The sequence below is a fragment of the Fukomys damarensis genome, unplaced genomic scaffold, assembly GCF_012274545.1.
Source record: "Fukomys damarensis isolate Sample0158 unplaced genomic scaffold, DMR_v1.0_HiC HiC_scaffold_5, whole genome shotgun sequence".
In the NCBI taxonomy this organism is placed as follows: Eukaryota; Metazoa; Chordata; class Mammalia; order Rodentia; family Bathyergidae; genus Fukomys; species Fukomys damarensis.
Window position 1 is genome coordinate 19,680,125 of NW_022900917.1, and position 21,541 is coordinate 19,701,665.

The 21,541-nt window shown below is 38.6% G+C and overlaps 1 protein-coding gene and 1 pseudogene across 1 annotated transcript in view; both read right to left on the reverse strand.

The window, feature by feature from the left end:
• Plekhf2 (pleckstrin homology and FYVE domain containing 2) overlaps positions 1–60 on the reverse strand; it is a 21,525-nt gene extending 21,465 nt beyond the window's left edge. Inside the window, exon 1 of the mRNA XM_010619593.3 lies at positions 21–60. The gene's annotated coding sequence lies outside the window, so the exon portion shown is untranslated. The remainder of the gene's footprint in view (positions 1–20) is intronic.
• Positions 61–19,258: 19,198 nt separating this feature from the next.
• Positions 19,259–19,466, reverse strand: LOC117285097 (annotated as a pseudogene).
• Positions 19,467–21,541: the final 2,075 nt, after the last annotated feature.

The following is a 21,541-nucleotide window of genomic DNA, read 5'->3' on the forward strand; positions in this document are numbered from 1 at the left end:
GCGTTTGTGCGGTGACGAACCTCGGTAGCTGTGGCGTCCGCGTGGGGCGCGGTTCCTGACTGCTGGCTCACAGAAGCCCTTGGAAAGGACACACTGTTCAGCTGTCAGCGAAGTTCTCAGGGACGTTGGAAAAATGAAAGGAAATTCCCCTCTCATCCTTTCATCCCCTCCCATCTCCCCGGAGAGCCCAGGACAGGAGGGCTTTGGAAGCCCGAAGGCGTCAGTACAGACAATTGTGTGCTGGTACCAAGTAGCACCTCCACGATCCTCTCCGCAACGCGCTCTCTGAAGCCTCTACATCTCGTACCCCACATGCTTTTAAGTGCATGCGTTAAACTCTGGTATCTCCCAAACTTCTCTGGAGACGCAGTACCTCAACCACCTACTTCGTACACCTAGAAACTGCAGTGGTAGTGTACCGCAGTGGTAAACGTGCCCTCGTTCGTCTACATCACAATACCTGTATGCTAACCGCTCCGGTGAGTATTGGGGTGAGATCAAAGACACTAGGGATATCCAAGGAATGCGGGAAGGGCAGAGAAGAATGGCATGTACATTTAAACAAAAATGTGTGTAGGTGGAAATTGGGATTTGATAAATTTTGTATTTCCGAGATCTTTTAAAGCTTTTGGTTACTGTTGTATTAGAGCCACTGCCAGCCAAGCTGCGCACAGAGCACCGAGTTTGGATTCTGCCTATTTCCACTTGCACCTTCCATCGGGAGTTCCCCGGGCTTTCTGTTTCACATCCTCCCCTATCAGTGCCTCTGAAACAAACTAATTTTTAGTAGCGAGAACAAAATTGGCAAAGATGAGCCAATTTTTAATAGAGAAAGTTATAAATAATTTATTTTACACGTACATAGCACTTAACCTACAGGAATGTGCTTTACAAATATTTGTTTAATTTTATTTTAATTTTATCAATCTTCATATACGCTAGCTATAAGTTGTTAGCTATCAGTTGGTCTGAGGGCACATTCAAATGTCACTAGGACTCCCGTTTCGCCTGTCACATTGCCTCATCTTCATTCAGTCTTATCCATTGGCATGAATACCAATCTTTCACTGGAGGGAGGGCTGGACTAAAGTGTAAAATCCCTTTAAAATTTGAAATTAGGGATTGGTATATCCGATTGGTTGCCCAAGGTAGAGCATTAGTCATCAAACATTTTTAGTCACAGATGTCAATAAAAGTCCCCTCCTCCAAACACACTTCTTTAGCTCACAGTAAAGTACATGGATCAAGCCAGAATTACTGTACCTAAAAATCTTGGCTTCGCCAAATGTTTCCTTGGGTATATCCAAGTATTACCTTACATTCTTCATTTGTAAAATAGACTAATAACAATATTTGCCCCATAGGGTCATTATTAAAATTAAATTAATATTTGTAAAGCACATTCCCTCATATTAAGTGCTACGTATGCATAAAATAAATTAACATATATGTAGTCTATACGTGTTATGGTTTGTACCTATATGCTCACCCAAAGCTTTATGAGACCAGAGGTGGGGCTTGTAAAAGGTAATTGGATGATGGGGGCCCTACAGGAGTCTTGGTGTTAGGAGGTGGACACCTGATCAGAAGAGGTGGCCACAGTAGGCATGACCTGAAAGGGTATCATATCTCCCTCCTTGGCTCTGCCCTTCTCTGTCTGTTTCCCTGCCACCATGATGTGAGCAGTTTCTCCTCTGCTCTGCCTCTCTGCCATGCCAACCATGGACTGAAACATGAGCCAAAGTAAACCTCTCCTCCTTTAAGATAGGGAAGTTGGTATTGTATCCCAGCAAAGAGGAAAGTGACTAAGACACATATTTTTACTACAAATTTCCTGTTGGGTATTTAATACTGTACAACATACAAAAAATCAGGAATAATGATTTAACTGTATGGCAAAGTAGGTTTTCTTTCTGCACCCTACATATTCTGTGCCCTCCCTGGAATGTGTGCTCCACAATTTGAAGACCATTTATTTAAAGTAGTGCTGACAAGTATGTTAACCATTAGGTACATGTTTTAATTAAATTTTAATTAAAATTTCAGTTCTTTGGTCACATTAACCATGTGACGATGCAGATGTAAAAATATTGCCATCATCACAGAAACTTCTATTGGATGGCACTGACCAAGTTGAACAAAGTAAGGGACTCAAAGTTACTGACATGGAGACAAAACAGGAAAATGGCGGAGTGTTGAGCAGCAGCAAATCAGCCTCTCTGAGAATTGGAATCCAGATGCTGGAATATAGCAATGTGGGAAAGAAAAGAAGGTGGGAGGTGGGTCCCCACGACCCAGCAAGTATGGGAGGCAAGCCCATAGGCAGAGCAATACAAAAGAAACAGGTAGGAAGTGGCGCTTTCTCTCTTAATCCCAGTTTATGGCATGAGAGAGGCAGCTCAAACCTACAGAGGCACAGTGACTACCGGTGATTCTAGAGGCCTCCACAGAGAATACACCAGTGGAATGGAGCAGTGGATGCTGCAGGCTTCAGCAGCTGGTGAATAATTCCAGTCCAATTCAAACATCCCAGGAGAGGGCAACTGGCTGGTTACCATTTTGGAAAGGGGCCTACTGAATTTGGGACTGAGAGCAGCAGCGGATTGGCTCCATCTTGGGGTTCCCAGTGTCAGAGTGAGGTGCAGCCATGGGAGATACCCAGGATCAGGGAGCTGAGTTCAAGCTGGCAGGAGGCACCTGGAATATTGGGGGCTGAACAATTCGAGCCTCAGCCTCACAGCTAAAAACCAGGACTAGCCTGAACTCCAGTGGAGATGAAAGAGCAGGCTTGCTGGGATTATCCACTACCCAGTAACTCTCCTGCAGGCTTGCTGGGATCTACCAATATGGATCTGGGCTTTGTCTGCCCCTTTTGTCTACCAGTGACATCAGAAACACGTCCTAGGGCCAGGGATGTAGCTCAGTGGTGCCAGTGCCTGCCTGGCAGTCACAAGATTCTGAGTTCAATCCCCAATAACAAAAAGAAAAAAGAAAAATTTCCTAAAGTGGACGTTTTTTTCTTTCTTTCTTTGATTTCTTTATTTTTCTTGGTGGTTCTTATTTTTTTGTTACCAGGGATCGAACTCAGGACCTTCCATTTACAAGGCAGGCAGCTGAACTGCTGTGCTAAATCCCCAGCCCTGATTGTTCTTGTTTTTATATGAATGAAAAACATCGTTTCTAGTTTTCTTTCTTTTCTTTCTTCCTTCCTTTATCTTTCTTTTTTTTCTTTCTTTTCTTTCTTTCTTATTTAAGACAGGGTCTCACTATCTAGCCCAGCTTTGCCTTGAACTCAAAGTAATCCTCCTCCACCTCCCAAGTGCTAGTCTAGTTTTCTTTTTGTTGTCTTGCTCTGTTCTTGTTTCTATTTCTTCCTTCTTTCTTCTTTTCCTGTCTTCTTTACCGGTTTCCCAAAGCTTTCGTAATCTTCCTCTGCCCTTTGACTGTGCTTCTAATTTCTTTCCCTTCTTGTTTCTCTATTTTATCCTCATATTCTTTTTAAATTTTCCCCCCTGAGGGTAAATCAACATATTAAGGGAATATTTACTATACAAAATTTTCTAGTTTGTTTTAGATTTTGATATATAATTACAAAACTTTTTCATATGGTTAAAAGGGGCAAATTAATAGTTACCACTGTTTGTCATTTTCTAGACTGTGCTTAATGCTATTGTTATTACTGATTGTACTGTTTAGCCAAGGTGACATTAGTTGTTCTTCTTTATATGCCAGGATTGTTTGAGGGTTATAAACAGTACAATAGGCTGGTACTATTGAAGCAGGGTCTGAGCCTAATAGGCAGCAACTCCTCATCCCCAGTAAATTGAAAAGGTAGGACCTTGCAACAGATTCAAAAGCCTAAAGGCAGCTACACTTAGAATATAAAATGAGAAGACGTGGAAGCAAGATGCAACTCTAGACTTCCAGCTCACCCAAGACAAACCCAGAGGGCAGTGAGGTATAATAATTTGAAAGTCACCCACCTGAACTCTCTGAAATGGTAACAGCAGAAGTAACAAAGCAGAAGAATGAGGCTCTAGAAAAAAATCAAATTAGAAATTGATAGGGTAACCTTAATAAACGGAAAATTTAGGAAATGTCACAATATAAGATAACTTCTGCCCCTCACCCTGCTTAGTTCAGAATTAACCACTGGGAGACACCTGGTCTCCTCACAAAAGTTTGTAAGTGAAAAGAACCATTGTTAGCTTTGTTAATCAAGCAAGCTCCCTTCCCCCTGGCTAGAGTAGGCAATTGAATGAATCTAAAAGGTAACTTCCCTAACAAAGAACTGCATCCCGGGTTGAAATTTAGCTGCATTGCTATCATGTTTTGGGTATCTGTGAAAATGCAATGTAACCAACTGAGTAAGATCAAAGCTGTAAAACCCTATAAAAGTAAGAGTTGTAGCCCATTGGAGGAGTCAAGCAGGGCACCACTATTAGGTGTGATGATCCCCATCGATGGAGTAAACTTTTTTATTTTACTTCCATTCTCTACTTCCATGCCTCTCTGTGTGTCACTTGCCATCTCCTTCCGTAACCAAATGATTTCTCAGATAAGAGAGATGACCACAACCAAGGACATGTTTAGTGAATGTAGAGTATATACAGACTAAAAAAAAAAAAAAAGAAGCTTAGGAAAGTAATGGAAACCATGAATGCCCAGCATAGGAAAGAAATAGAATCCATGAAATGTATTCAAATGGATATCCAGGAGATTAAAAATTATGTGGAAAGTACGCAAGTCGAAACAACCAATGTGAGAACAGAATATTAGACTAGAAGACAAGTTTGTGGTTACCAATCATGAAAAGAAAGATTTCTTTAAAAAAGCAGAAGAAACCCAATACCTGCTAGGTGATGCAAAGAAGAAAAATGTAAGATTGATCAGATTAAATTAAAAAGCAGGAGATAGTGCAAATGACCTAACAACCTGTTCACAAAACTAATGGTAGAAAACTTTCCAAGCATGGAAAAATAATTTGAGATACAGATAAATGAGGCATAGAGAACTCCAATTAGCCATAATAAAAAAGTCTACACTGTGGCATATAATAGTCAATGTTCCAGAAATTGAATGCAAGAAAAGAATATCAAAAGCTATTAGAGAAAAAAAATAAATCACTTATAAAGGAAAGCATAATCATATTAGACTTCTCAACCCTAACTCTTAAGTTAAAGACAGCTTCAAGCCCTGAAAGAAAACCTCCAAACCGAATTGATGTACCCCACAAAAGTATCTTTCAAAATTGATGGAGAAATAAGATACTAAAATGACAAAGAACATATGAAGAAATTCATGACCAGCAAACCAGCACTTCAAATGTTCTGAAGGATATTCTAGAAAGAGATAACAAAGACTAAAACTCCATGAATCCCGATAGAATGAATCAACCAGGAAAGACAAGCAATTAAACAGAGGGGAAAGAAAGGGAACCCAACAGGAAAATAACATGACAAGGATAAGTCAGTACATATCAGTTATAGCCATAATGTAAATGGTCTCAATTTGCCAATCAAAAGAAATATTCTGGTGGATTGGATTAAGAAATAAAATACAACTATATGCTGCATACAAGAAACACATTTAACTCAAAAAGAAATTCATAAATTGAAAGTCAACAGATGGAAAATAATATTCCATTTGACAGGGGTAGCTATGCTATTTGCAGACAGTGGATTTCAAGCCAAGACTGATCAAGAGAGACAAAGAAAGTCACTAGATACTTGTTAAGGGAACAATCCAAGAGATAGAGCTAACAATCATAACTATATATGCATCAGATATCAGCATACCCAACTATATAAAACAAATATTAAGGGACATTAAAAAATCAAATAAACACTACTACAATTGAAATGAGGGAACTTGTATCCCACTATCACAAATAGATCAACTAGACAAAAACTCAACATAGAAATATCAGAGCTGAACCAAACTTTCGAACAAATGGACTTAGTAGATGTCTATAGGGTGTTCAACTCCACAATATCAGAATATACATTTTTCTTAGCTATACATGGGATGTTCTCCAAATAGACCATGTGCTATCTCATAGAACATGCTTAAGTAAATGAAAAGAAATGAAATTATCTAATGCATATTGTCAGACTTCAGTGCAATGAAATTGGAAAGCAATGGCAAGAGAAACCACAAAAACTTCATAAATACATGGAAATTAAGTAATACCCTCCTGAACAACAAATGAGTCACAGATGAAATTAAAGAAGAAATTAGACACTTTCTATAATTAAACAATAATGCCAATACAACATGCTGGAACATATGGGATGCAATGCGGAAAGCAATCCTACAAGGGAAATTTATAGCAGTGAATTCCCACATCAGAAAAACAGAGTGAGCTCAAGTGAACAGCCTAATGTTGAAATTCAAGCTTCTAGAAAAAGAAGAGCAAGTCAAGCCCAAAGTTCTTATGAGGGAGGAAATTATAATGTTCCAGAGCAGAAATTAATGCAATTGTGATAAGAAAACAATACAAAGAATCAATGAATTGAAGAGATGGTTCTTTGAAATATTTAATAAAATTGACAAATCCTTAAGCCAACCTTATTAAAAAAAGGGAAAGAGGGCTGGGGATTTAGTTCATTGGCACCATGCCTGCCTCAAAAGCTCAAGGTCCTGAGTTCGATCCCCAGTTAAAAAAAAAAAAAATGGAAATAAAAGACTGAAGTACCAAATAAGTTTGAAAAGGTTGAAATCACAACAGATCCTGCAGAAATCCAGAAGATCATCAATTACTTACTTTGAGAAACTAGACCAATAAGATGGAAAACACAAAAGAAATGGACAGATTCCCAGATACATATGAATTACCAAAGCTGAGTCAAGAAGATATAAAAATTATAAATAACCCAATATCAGTCAATGAAATTGGAAGATGTAATTTTTTAAAAAAAACAAAAAAAAATCCTGCAGAAATCCAGAAGATCATCAATTACTTACTTTGAGAAACTAGACCAATAAGATGGAAAACACAAAAGAAATGGACAGATTCCCAGATACATATGAATTACCAAAGCTGAGTCAAGAAGATATAAAAATTATAAATAACCCAATATCAGTCAATGAAATTGGAAGATGTAATTTTTTAAAAAAAACAAAAAAAACTACACACAAAGAAAAGCCCAGGCTGGGCGTGGTGGTGCACGCCTGTAATCCCAGCACTCAAGAGGCTGAGGCAGGAGGATCACTGTGAGTTTGGGACCAGCCTGGGCTACATAGTGAATTCCAGGTCAGTCTCAACTACATGGTGAGACCCTGTCTCAAAAAACCAAAAATATATAAATACATAAAAAAGAAAAGTCCAGGCTTTGATGGATTCACTACTGAAATCTACAAAAAATTTAGAGATATAATGCCACTGCTCCTCAAGCTCTTTAATGAAATTGAAAGAGAAGCAATATACCAAAACTCATTCCTAGAGGAAACATTACCCTGACATCAAAACCAGAGAAGGAGCCAACCAAAAAAAGAGAACTATAGGGCAATCTCCCGAATGAACATATACACAAAAATCCCCAATATGATAATGACATACAGAATGTGGTAAATCAGCAAGAACTTTATACACCATGACCAAGTATGATTCATCTCGAGGATGTAGAGATGGTTCAACAAATGCAAATCAATAAATGTAATATACCATATTAACAGAAACCAGGACAGAAACCACATGATCAACTCAATAGATGGAGAAAAAGCATTTGACAAAGTCCAACACACATTCATCATTAACAAAAGAATCCTACAGAAAAGTGGAATAGATGGTCTTTATCTCAATCTGATGAAAGCCATCTATGACAAACCAACAGCCAACATCGTACTAAATGGTCAAAAACTGAAAGCTTTTGCTGGGGATGTAGCTCAGTGGCACAGTGCCTGCCTGGCAAGCACAAGGTACTGAGTTAGATCTCTAGTACAAAAAAAAAAAAAAAGCTTTTACTCTAACATTAGGAATAAGACAAGGATGTCTACTATCAGCACTCCTATTCAGTATAGTTCTGGAAACATTAGCCAGAGCAATTAGGAGAAAGAAATAGGGATAGGAAAGGAAGAAGTTAAAGTATCATTATTTGTGGATGACATGATACTATATATAAAACCCCCAAAACTCCACCAAAAGACTTCTAGATTTAATAACAAATTCAGTAGCATAGCTTGATTCAAAGTCACCACTCAAAAATCAATTGTATTCCTGTACCTAAACAACAAACTCACTAAGAGAGAAATCAAGGAAACTATACCTTTACAATAGCATAAAAAAAAAAAAAAGAAACACTTAGGAATCAATCTAACAAAGGAAGTAAAAGACATTTACATTGAAAACTACAGTACTGAAAAAGGAAAGCAAAGACGATAGCAGAAAATGGAAAGATACCACTTGTTCTTTAGTAGGAAGAACCAATACAGTGAAATTGGACATTCTTCCAAAATTGTGTACAGATTTAATGCAATTCTGATCAAAATACCAATAGTATACCTCACAAAATTAGAAAAAACAATCTTAAACTTCATTTGGAACCAGAGAGATCTAAACATCGCTTCTCGGCCTTTTGGCTAAGATCAAGTGCAGAAGAGATCTAGAATAGCAAAACTAATTCTGGGCAACAGAGGCAGAACAGAGGGCATCACAGTCCCCAATTTAAAGCTATACTGCAAAACCACAGTCATTAAAAATAGCATGCTACTGGCAAAACAAAACAAAAACAGACCTGAAGATCAATGGAACAAGTTAAAAGATACCAAAATAACTCCAAACATACTCAACCACCTTATCTTTGACAAAGGGGCCAAACACCTGCCCTGGTAGAAAGATAGCTTCTTTAATAAATACTGGAAAAACTGGCTTTCCACATGCCAAAGACTAAAACTAGACTCATACCACTCATTATACAATGAACTAAAATAGAAATGTATAAAGATCTAAATGTAAAAACAGAAACAATCTGCTAGAAAATAGAATAGGTCGAAATCTTGAAGATATAGGTGTAGACAATGACTTTATGAACAAAACCCCAATCACACAGGAAATATTACTAAGAACAACTGGGAGCTCATCTTAATTAAAAAGGTTTTGCACAGCAAAAGAAACCAACAGAATGAAAAGACAACCACAGAGTGGGAAAAAAATGTTGCCAGCTGCTTCCCAGACAAAGAACTAATATCTAGAATATATAAAGTACTCAGAAAAACCAGATCCCCCAAATTTAAAGATCAACCCTAAATTGGGCATCTGAAGTGAGTAGACACTTCTCATATGAGGAAATAGAAATGGCAAATAAATATATGAAAAAATATTCAACATCACTGGTCATTCAAGAGATGCAAATGAAAACAGCACTGAGATTCCACCTCGTTCCATAATGAATGGCTGCTATTAAGAAATCAACCAATAACAAATGCTGGGGGAGGCTGTGGGGAAAAAGGAACCTTTCTCCACTGTGAGCAGGAGTGTAGACTGGTGCAACCACTGTGGAAACCAATATGGAGATAACTCAAAAAACTGAAACTAGAGGTTCCATTTGACCCAGATATTCCCCTTCTTCTTTTTTTGCATTACCAGAGATCAAACTCAGGACCTTGTGCTTGCAAGGCAGAGCTAAGTCTCTGGCCCCTCCCCTTCTTGGTATATTCTCAAAAAAATTAAAAGCATCACACCACAGTGATATATGCACACCCATGTTTATAGGGCCATAGTTTATAATAGCTAAATTGTGGGAAAACCTCAAATGCCTATCAACCAATGATTAGATAAAGAAGATATGGGGATTTTTTTTTTATATGATGGAGTACTACTCTGCCATAGAGGGATAAATGAGATATTTCTAGATAAATAGATGCACCTTGAGACCCATACTCTTAAGTGAAATAAATCTGACGTGTTTAAATATTGCATTGCTTCTCTGGCTTGAGAAATGGAATAAGTAAATAAAGATGAAAATGTATAATGATACTGTGAGATAAGAAAATGTTTAAATGGAAAGTAGAAAGAGAGGGGATGGGGAAAGGAAGGAAGCAAAAAGAAAAAAAGATAATAGAAAGAAAAAATGGTAACAAAGCTTTTGTAAATAAGGAGAGAAGAGAGGTTAAAGAGAAGGGAGGGAAAGAGGTAAAAGAAGAATCAAGACATATTATATACAGGTACAAATCCTCTATGATGAATGTGATCATGATGAATATCTATAATATACCAACAAAATCATTTTAAAAATAAATTTTTAGAAGTCTTTTAAAAAAGAAGAGAAGTAAATAAAAAAAAAGTCACTGAAATGCAGTAGGAGCGAATCCTGATTTGGACCTGTAACTGTGGTTCTCCACTCAAAGCAAGTGGCAAGATCATTCTTATCACTTCATCTGTACCATGAAGATAAAATAGGAACCACTTGATGAACTGCTCAGTGGAGGAAATGAGATAAAATGGGTGAAGTCTTTGGCAGAGTGCCTAAAATATAGAAGAACTTGCTGGGCGTGGTGGAGCACGCCTGTAATCCAGGCATTTGGGAGGCTGAAGCACGAGGATCACTGTGAGTTTGAGACCAGCCTGGGCTACATAGTGAGTTCCAGGTCAGTCTCAACTATGTAGTGAGACCCTGTCTCAAAAATAAATAAATACATTTTTAAAATAAAATAAAATATAGAAGAACTTGAAAATATTAGTAAAATTTGAGTTTAAATGATTTCAGTTCTATAAACCTGAAAGATGATCTTGTTGCCTGATGGTGTGGGACCAGAAGCTCTTTCCAGACTCTTGCTATTCCAAGATAGCAAGAAAGTCAAAGAGCTGGACCAGACAACCAATGAACATGAAAGTTTAAAATTTATTAAAGATTAAAGAAGATGGAAAGAAGTAGAATTGAAAAGAAGTAAAAAAAAGAAAGGATTTATCTCCTGCTTGCTAAGCAGGTTACTTGAAGAGTAAGAAGACAGTGGGAATGTGGCAAATGGTGACCATCTTCTATACCCTTCTTCTGATGTCAGATCCACACCACTGGAAGCCGTTATATGTCGTGATTTGACAGCTTTCTGATCGACAGGTCACACTCCATTCTCCAGCATCCTCTCCATGATTAATGGGCCATTTCCTATTGTCCAGCCTATTTTCTGTGCCTTAATCTCCTGCCTTATTCCCCTGAGAGACATAAATCCCATTAATTCTTTATGGCTTGTTGAAGGAGTGGGGGTCTTTGTGTAACTACTTCTTGCTGAAAGGGGCTGGCTGTAGGTCCTACCTACTGGGAATTGTGTACTCCCTAAACACATTAGGATGATGTGGCTTACTGGCTAGTCTGAGGGAAACCAGTCAGAAGACAATGAGAAAGGAGTTAGTGTTGATGTATGACAACAGAAGAAAGCTGCTGGGAGCCTCTGGAGGTAAAGACCAATGCTAGATCAGCTACCAATGCATATTTATGGAGACTCTACTTATCTGCACTTGAAGCCAAACTGAGGTCTTGCTTTTTAAAGAAGAGCCTCAGATCTTCCAGAAATTCACAGAAGCAGAGTCTTGGTCATGGAAAAATTTGAATAATCATTTCCCATGAAGGTTTTTTATAGCTTGTCACCATGTTCCTTGAAGAAAAACTAGAATATCTCCTCAGGAAAAGAAAATAAGGCTAGGGTCTTAAGAGCTTACAGGACTTCTCTACTTGTCTCCCAATCAGCCTTCTCTTACAGATAACGACAGCGACCTGCCTGAGAAGATAGATTAGAAAAGTAATCTACATCGAGCATCCCATGGAACCAAGTTTATCCTGAGAGGAGCTGGTCCCCTTCACCTCCCTCCAACTCCTGGAACATGAAGGCTTCCATAGTTGCTTCTGGAGTGTTCAAGGGAGGAAAGAGAATTGAGAGGGAATAAACTGTCCCTGCTGGGCCCCTCTTAACTGGAATGCAGTGGGTAACTCTGAGGGAAGTGATTCCATTGAGTCAAAATGGAAGGGAGCAAAGGAAGCAGAACTGGGAGATGGATACAGAAGGCTGGTCTGAGAGGTCCCCATTTCCCCTCTACAGGACAGATGCAGATCTGAGGACAGGCTCATCGATGGTATCATTTTCTTTTTCCACAGGGGCCATTCTCAAATACCCTAGCTTCTGAGATTTTCCAGAGAAAAAGAGACACAAAAGCCTGAACATACATAAAGGATTTCATACCACCTTCCAAGTTTTTTGCAGAAATTATCTAACTGAAAGATAGTATCATAATTTAAACGGTCATATTGTACCTGTCTCTCACCATTCCCTAGTTTGTACTGGACCCACACCATATTTCAACAGTCGATAAGTTGTTTCTCTTTTTAGATCAGTAGGGTCAAATCTTTCTGACTTTTGAAGGATATGGCCTAATAGTGAGGTCACTGGGATCTGTGGGGTGCTTTTCAGGGTAAGGGTCTTGAGACAGTGTCTCTCTCTCTGTACTCACTATGTAGCCTGGGCTGGCCTTGAACTCATGACAATAGTCCCTCCTCACTCTCCCAAGTGCTGGAATTGCAGGTGTGCACCACCACACCCAGTGCCATGGCACATCTTGAAGCCTATGGAGAGAGAAAACTAGGTCTGGGGGTCCTTCAGAAGGCATCCTCTGCAATCCATTGAGTTTATAAGTCATCCCTTGTGATACCCAAGTAATTATTAAACAGATATCTCTGCTCAAAATTCTGATGGCAGCACCAGTACCTTCCCACATGAGTAGAGCCCTCTGAGCTCACTTAGCCTTAGGCCCAGGAACTTCTTAGGGAGAAGGGCAGGATCCCCTGGAGCTCCCTTAGCCACTTGAGAAGTTACATTCATAAGACATCAAAGTATTGCCTTCTCAGGCTCCCCTGGCTGTCTGGGAAACAATATCTCTTCCATTCATTCATCTGTACTTTGGTTAAGACAGCAGAGGTTATCTGAATTTTTGAGAAGATCTAACCAAAGTCCTATATAATTTTTGAGAAGATCTAACCAAAGTCCTATATGTTCTCTGAAAGTGACAATTCCCTACTTGTCTCCTAATCAAGGCTGATTTTAGTGGTTGTTATCTACAAGGGTGGGAAAGCTAAAAGGCCACAGGATCTATTCCGAAGTACAATTTATATCTATCCATAAGATTAGAAAAGTTACCATTAGAATTGTTGGTGCTTACAAAATGCTAACTTTTAGGTAGGGAGGCAGTTTTTATATAAACACAAGTTTTCCCAGTTTCTAGTGTCTTTTTAGATCAAGGATTTTTATAACATACTATTCTGCCATTGCTATTCAAAGACCACTGCAGATGTTACAGGCTCTCTGGCAGACTCCCGTCACCTCTCAGAGATGTCAGTCTTACTGTGAGAAGAGTGCATGTACCTCTGTCTCTGTTACAAATGTAAATCCTGTGTACCAAGACTACACACATCCAAAAGCTTAGATTAATATACATAGGAATGTCTAAAACAAATTTTAACATCCCTAAAAGAGTAACAAAGTTTTCAGAAATAAACACATCGCCCCTGCTGCAGCCCCACCAGTATGTTCAAAACAAATCATCAGAAAGAAACACTGGACAAATGGGAACAAAATAAGTATCACACTCTACAGGTGAAGTCTTAAAAATGCAGTCACTCCCTCTGCTGGCCAAAGGGAAGAAGAGTGGCAGAAAGCTACAGAGCTATCTTGTCCCAGCCCGACACCAAACTCAGGATTGCGAACCATGGGAAACCACAGGGACAAGAGAAGAACAGGAGCACTAGTGCATAGAGAGCAGACAGGAAACACCAAGCACAGGAGTAGTGGAGAGATATCCACACAGGGCCAAGGAAGTGAGTGAGGACAGGCACTCTGGAGCACAGACCATGGACCACAGCAGTGCTGGTGCAAAATGAGAGACAGGCTAGGAAGACATTGCTTCCCCCTCAGTTTCCTACCACCCACTTCACTTTCACTGGCACAATGAGTGCAGCTTCTTTGGCCTTCTTCTCTGGGAGAGAATGGCAGGGAACATGTCTTCTCCAAGGGAAATGAGCCAGGCAAGAAGCAGCCTCAGTGCCCTGACTAAATCCCCAGGGAGAAAATTGCCTTCCCCCGCAAGAATTGGTCTCTGGCTAGCTCCCCAAATAAGGGAATTTTGGCCAGCCCACACTAACAGTACCCTGAGGCCTGAGCTGCATGGGCCTCCTACTGCAGTATCCCTGCCATCCATCAATTGTCCCAATTCGCCAAATATAGGCACTTTGAATTGCAGAATGGGCATGCTTAGGGCCAGCCTTTGTAGTGCTGGATCCCTGGGGCTGGACTGGCTCCCCATGCTCCACCTGCAAGGCTCTGGAAAAGCAGGCTAGGTGCTCAGTGGCTACAGACTTCTGGCATCTCCATGTAGCTCCACTACACATTTCACAGTGGTGACTCCATAGGTGAGCCAAGCCTTAAAGGGAGTGAGCTCAGGTTCCTTTTCACTATGGTCAGCACACAGAGGATGCAGGAATCTGGTACTGCACAGAGACAGGGACTCACACTCCTCAGAGACTCCCAGGACCCAGCCCATCAGGGGGCATGAGTGGAGGTACTCTCTCAGCTTGACTTTACAGCAGGGCCTCAGTTTAGGGGCCATACAGACTCTGCACCTCATCAGGTCTTACCTTCTAGCTCCATTTGTTACCTCCTGGCTCCTAGCTTTGCTGCATAGCTCCTGGTTGGCTCGCCAAAACTGTTTCCAGACAGTGTGGGGACCAGCAGTCTTTCCCTGGCTCTTGCTATCCCATTCAAAGAATAGAACAGGAAAATCAATGAACATGAAAGTTTAACATTTGTTAAAGATTAAAGAAAAAAAGAAGTAGAACTGAAAAGAAAGAAAACAAAATAAAAAATGGAAATGAAGTGTTTGTAAAGGGGGAGGGGAGGGGAGGTGAAGGGAGGGCATAAACAAGGGAAAAAATGAGAACCAAGACCTGTCATGTAAAGGTACAAGATCCCAATAATGAATGTAACTGTACTGTGTACCTAAAAGGTACCAATAAACTCAATGAGGAAAAAAAGAAAAAGAAAGAAAGAAAAAAGGAAAGAGATTAAATCAATGTAATTAGAAATTTAAAAAAGAAAATAACAACAGACATCTCTGAAATCCAGAGAATTATTAGCAATCTATATGCCAAAAAATTGGAGAACTCAGAAGTAAAGATTCCTAGGCACATATGAATTATCAAAACTGAACCAAGAAGACTTAAAAATCTTGAATAATCCAATAAACAGTAATAAAATTGAAACAGTAATAAAAACCCTGCCAATTAAGAAAATCCCAGGACCTGATGGATCATTGCTGTATTTTACAAGAACTTCAGTGAACATCTAACACCAATACTACTCAAAGTCTTTAATGAATTGAAAGGGAAGCACCGGGCATGGTAGTGCACGCCTGTAGCCAGTAATCCCAGCACTCGGGAGACTGAGGCAGGAGGATCGCTGTGAATTTGAGACCAGCCTGGGCTACATAGTGAGTTCCAGGTCAGTCTCAACTACATAGTGAGACTCTGTCTCAAAAAGCCAAAAAAAAAAAAAATTCTTGGGCCAGGGATTTAGCTCAGTGGTTCCGTCGTCTCCTGCCTCACAAGCACAAGGACCAGAGTTTAACCCCTGGTACCCCCCCAAAAAACATTAGAAAGGGAAGGAGTATTCCCAAAATCATTCTTGGAAGTTAGCATTACCTTAATCCCCAAATTAGACAAGGATCCAACTAAAAAGGAGAACTACAGGCTAATCTCTCTAATTTATGGATGCAATGATCTTTTAAGATATGACAAACAGAATGCAACAAATCATCAAAAAGATCATATACCTTGACCAGGTAGCCTCCATCCCAGAGATGCAAGGATAGTTCAACAAATTCAAATCAATTAATGTAATTCATCACATGAACAGAAGCAAGAACAAAAATCATACAATCATTTCAGGATACATACAAAGCCTTTGAAAACATTCAACATCTACTCATGATAAAAAAAAAAACCTGAAGAAAATAGGTATAAAAGGACCTTATCACAATCTGATAAAAGCCATTTATGATCAACCCACTGCTAGCATCATATTAAATGGGGAAAAACTGAAAGCTTTTCATGTAGAATCAGGAACAAGACAAGGATATCCACTACTACCATTTCTGTTCAACATAGTCCTCAAAACATTAGACAGAGCAATCAGGCAAGAGAAAGTAATAAAAGATATATAGAGATAAAGATAGATGATGGATAGATATCATAGTATCATCATTTGCAGATGACATGATCCTCTACCCATAGATGCCCCCCAAATTCTACCAAAAGACTCTTAGAATTAGTAACCAAATTCAGCAATGTAGCAGAATAGGATATAAGCACAAAAATCAATAGCATTCCTATACACTAATAATGAACTCAGAGAGAAATTAAGAGAACAATACAATTCAAAACAGCATCAAGAAAAATTAAAAAGTTTGGAATTAACGTAACCAAAGAAGTGAAAGACCTCTACAATGAAAATTACATCATTCTGAAAAAGGAAACCAAGGAGGACATCAGAAAATGAAAAGATATCCTCTGTTCCTGTATCACGGAACAAATATAATCAAAATGGCTGTGCTTCCAAAGCTGCTATACAAATTTAATGCAATCCTAGTCAAAATATCAATAGCATTTCTCACAGAGCTAGATAAAACAATCCTAAAATTCATATGGAACTAGAAGACACCCAGAACAACCAAAGCAATCCTAGGTAACAAAAGCAAAACAGGAGGCATCACAATCCTAGATTTGAAGTTATACTACAAAGCAACTATGATTAAAGCAGGATACTGGAATAAAAACAAGTATGTGGATCAAGTTGGCAGAATAGAGGAAGCAGAAACAACCCCAGGTGCCTTAAGCTACTTAATCTTTGACAAAGGGGAAAAGACATACACTGAAGGAAAGATAACCTCTTTATTAAATGATGCTGGGAAAAATTGTATATTCCTGTGCAGAAGATTGAGTCTAGACCCATATATCTCACGATGTACTAAACTAAAATCAAAGTAGATCAAAGATCTAAATGTTAAAACAGAAATATGTAATCTGCTGAAAGATGGAATAAGTAAAACTTCTGAAGACATAGGCATAGGAAAGGACTTCTGAAGAGAACACCAATGGCACAAAAAATAACACCAAGAATCAACAAATGAGATAATATCAAATTAAAGTTTCTTCACAGCAAAGTAAACAACTAACAGAAGAGAAACCTACAGGATGGGGGGAAAATTGCCAGCTATTCCTTGCACAGAGAACTAATCCAGAATACATAAGGCCCAGTCAAAAAAACAAGCAACTGAAATCAATAGACATTTATCAAATGTACAAATGGCCAAAAACACATGAAAAATGGTTCAGCATCACTGACCATTAGAAAAAAAAATGCAAATTAAAACTATATTAAGGGCCGGGGATTTAGCTCAGTGGTTCCACCACCTGCCTTGCAAGCGCAAGGACCCTAGTTTGACCCCCAGTACCAAAAAAAAAAAAGAAAAACTATATTAAGATACCATCTTACCCCATAAAGATTGGCCAGTATCAAAGTATCAAACAACAACAAATGCTGATGAGGATGTGAAGAAAAAAACTAATCCACATTGTTATTGGGAATGTGAACTAGCACGACCCCTATAGAAAACAGTGTTGGAGATACGTACCACAAAAAATTAAAGATAGAAATTCCATTTGACTCAGCTATTCTTCTAGGTATCGTCCCAAAAGAGTTAAAGTCATCATATTACAGGAATGCATGCATACTCATGTTTATAGCAGCACAATTTATAATGGATCTTGGAAACAGCATATATATCCATCAACAGTCTTTATATATGATGGAGTGTTACTCTGTCATAAAGAAAGATAAACTTGAGGTATTTATAGGTAAATGGATGCAACTTGAGAATGTAATGTCAAGTGAAATAAGTCAGACACACAAGTTTAAATATCTCAGAACCTCTTGTATCTGAGCATAATAGAAGATAAATAAGAAGTAGAAAGAAGTTCAAATGATTCCTCAAATTATCTATTTTGTTGTTTCAAAAATATTTTGAGATAAATGCTAATTTGTTTAATTTATATTACTAGTTTTTTTGTTGTTGTTCATTGAAAAGAAAGCTTTGTCCTTTGTTTCTTCTTTGTAATACAGAATCTTTTTTTTTTTTTGGCTCCGGGGACTAAACTCGAGTCCTTGCGCTTGCAAGGCAGGCCACCAAACCGCTGAGCTAAATCCCCGGCCCTGTAATACAGAATCTTATTTTGTCTATGACTTGTACTTTGAGTAACATTTTCGCCAGTCTTTTAAGATCATATACACAGCATATTAACCACTGTTATTCTCTCTAAGTACTTTGTTATGAAACTTTGATTTATTTTGTTTAGAAGAGTGTTTTTATATCTTTTGTATTAATATCTACTTGTTTAAATTAAAATAAAGTGTCTTAAAATTCCAAGTATACTATAAAAAATAATTATACAGGCTGTAGTAGAACAACCCTATGGGAGGCTGTGTTTCACATTACAGGCACTGTATATTGTACAGGTATTACAAATATTTTCTGTCAGATTTCAGTGAAGTGCCTTGTTCTGACAAAAGTATATTACAACAATCTTCTAACGAGATGAAAACATCTTGAGGAAGGAGTGGCTTTTCTATATGGCCCAAATGTGACATATCAGATTAGAGCATTTCTCTTTTACCCAGAAGAAAATGCCAACTCATCCCAGGTCGTATAAAGTCCTGTACAATTCAGCCCTTTATATCCTCTCCATCTTAAAGTGATGCTAAGCTCCATTAAATTTCAGACACACCGACCTTCTCTCATTTCCTGTTATTCTTAGTAACAGTTCCCTCATGGTCCTTACAGCTCTCTCTCTAGTCTGAAAGCTCCAGGAGAGCAGCAATTTCATTGCCAGCTTGTCAGTAGTCCGCTGAGTCTTAATACCACCCCCTTTTACATCCTGCTCTGCACAGAGTGGGGAGAAAGCCTAAAATCTTATTTTCCACAGAACTTTTCCTGAAAGGTTCCAACTTGCGTTCTACCAGTAGATATATATATGAGATTTGAAAGGCAGAAGACAAGAAGAAACCACTATTCTCCAGTCACTATGGTCTGAATATTTGTGTCATTCTAAAATTCATGTGTTAAAATCTAATGCCTATTGTGCTAATATCAAGAAATGGAGCTGGGCGTGGCAGTGCATGCCTCTAATCCCAGCACTCAGGAGGCTGAGGCAGGAGGATTGCTGAGTTCAAGACTAGCCTGGGCTACATAGTGAGTTCCAGGTCAGCCTCAACTACATAGTGAGACCCTGTCTCAAAACAAACAAACAAACAAACAAACAAACAAAAAATGGAGCGCCTGGAAATGTACCTCAGTAGTAGAGGCTCTTGCTTCAATTCCTAGCACTGCAAAAATTTTACACTTGATCTTAGCCAAAAGGCCGAGAAGCGATGCAAAAATTTTAAACAGCAAAAACAACAACAAAAAAAATGAGGCCTTTGAGATATAATTAATAATACAGGAATTATTCATGCTTGGGATTAATACCTTTATAAAAAAGGCCTCCCAGAGAGGCCAGTGAAGAGACCCAGAAGGCATCATCTATGAGAAATAGGCCATCAGCAGACAACAGGTCTGCAAGCCTCTTGATCTTGGACTTCTCAGCCTCCACAACTATAAGCAAAAAATTTCTATCATCTATAAATGATCCAGCCTAATGTATTTTGTTATAGCAGCCCGAATGGACTAAGACATCAATATAACTGATCAAGCAGCTCATATTTCCCTAGACTTCTATGAAAATATCAAGTAATAAAGATGAATTTTTGTAAAGGAGTGGGCTATATTATAAAAGAAGAGACACTAAAATGTTCCATATTAAAAGAGGCAAAAGGCATATGACAACTTAAATGTAACACCTGGCTCTAAACCAGATCATGGACTAGAAGGAGACAGTGCTGTAAATTACACGATTGACTCAATTGAAAAAATCGAGTGTGAGTGGAAAATGAGATGAAGGTGTTGTATCAAATTTATTGGTCTGCTTATACAAGAAAATATTACTATTCTTTGGATATGCACACTGAAGCATTGAAGGGTAAAGGTCCAGTATGTACGTAATTTATCCTCAAATGATTCAGAAAAAAAAATCATTATAAATACAATGTGTTATATATGAAGGGGAGAAACCACACATACAAAGGGTAAAGCAAAATGTTAGTGGGTCTGGGCAACAACAACAAAATATTGAATACTGCAAGACAAATTAGGGAAGCTGTCTTAAAGATCCAATCCCAAAACAGGCCCAAACTGACAGCTACAGGACTTAAAAACAATATATTTGGTCCATGGATTTAGCTCAGTGGCACCACACCTGCCTCGCAAGTGCAAGGTCCTGAGTTTGATATCCGGTACCAAAAAAATAAAAAATAAAATAAAAACAATATATTTTATGGTTCTTTTTAATTCCCTAGTCAACAGAAAAGAGATTTTATTCTTCTTACAGAACACATGTTCCCTGTTATGAACATGTTATGAAAATAACCCATCATACATGAAATATTCTTAATATTTATGTTTTTTTCTCTCATTGAGTTTATTGGTACATTTTAGGTAGACAGTACAGTTACATTCATCATTGGGATCTTGTCAAGACCATGACAGGTCTTGGTTCTCATTTTTTCCCCTTGTCCCTGCCCTCCATTCCTAATATTTAAATATGAGATACTTGTGGCTTTGTTGAGCACTGTGATCTACAAACCAGTTGGTGAAATCGCTTTTGCTGTAGATCATGGGCTGAATAAAGTTAAGAAGATATTATATTCCTTATAAAAATTTACCATGTAAAGAGAATGAGCCAAATTATAACAAGGGTTGGGGTCCAGTTCAGTGTTAGAGTATGTACTTAGCATGTACAAGGCCCTACGTTAAAATCCTGGTCCCTCTGCCCAATTAATAATATATTATAACCACATTCCCAAATACTAGCACTCCGCACTATTCTGCTTTGAAGCCAAAAGGGGTCTGGCACAGAAAAACAGTTCTATAATATCTTATCAGAGGACTTTATAGTTAGCTCTTAGCAAGAAACACTGAGGAAAGTTCCCAAATGATGGAAAGGTCTCATAAAAATATTGCAAGATAGTAAAGTGATCAGTAGCTATCGGGTGTTAGCAGGACAGGAGGGATGATAGGTGGAACACAGATGTTTTAGGTCTGTGATAACACTGTATGATACTATAATGGTAGACACACGGCTGTTATAATTTTTCCAAATCCACAGAACATATGACAGGCAGTGACTCGTGAACGATGGCCTTGGGGTAAGACTGACATGTAAGTTGAGCTTCCTGTGTCCGAACAGACTTACCCTTCAGGTACAGGACATTGATGGGTGGGGAGGTTTGGAGAGGTGGGAAAGGTTGTGTGGATGGGAATCCCTGTCACTCAATATTGCTGTGAACCTAAAACTGCTCTTGAAAAATGAAATATAGGGCCGGGGATTTAGCTCAGTGGTGCCACTGCCTG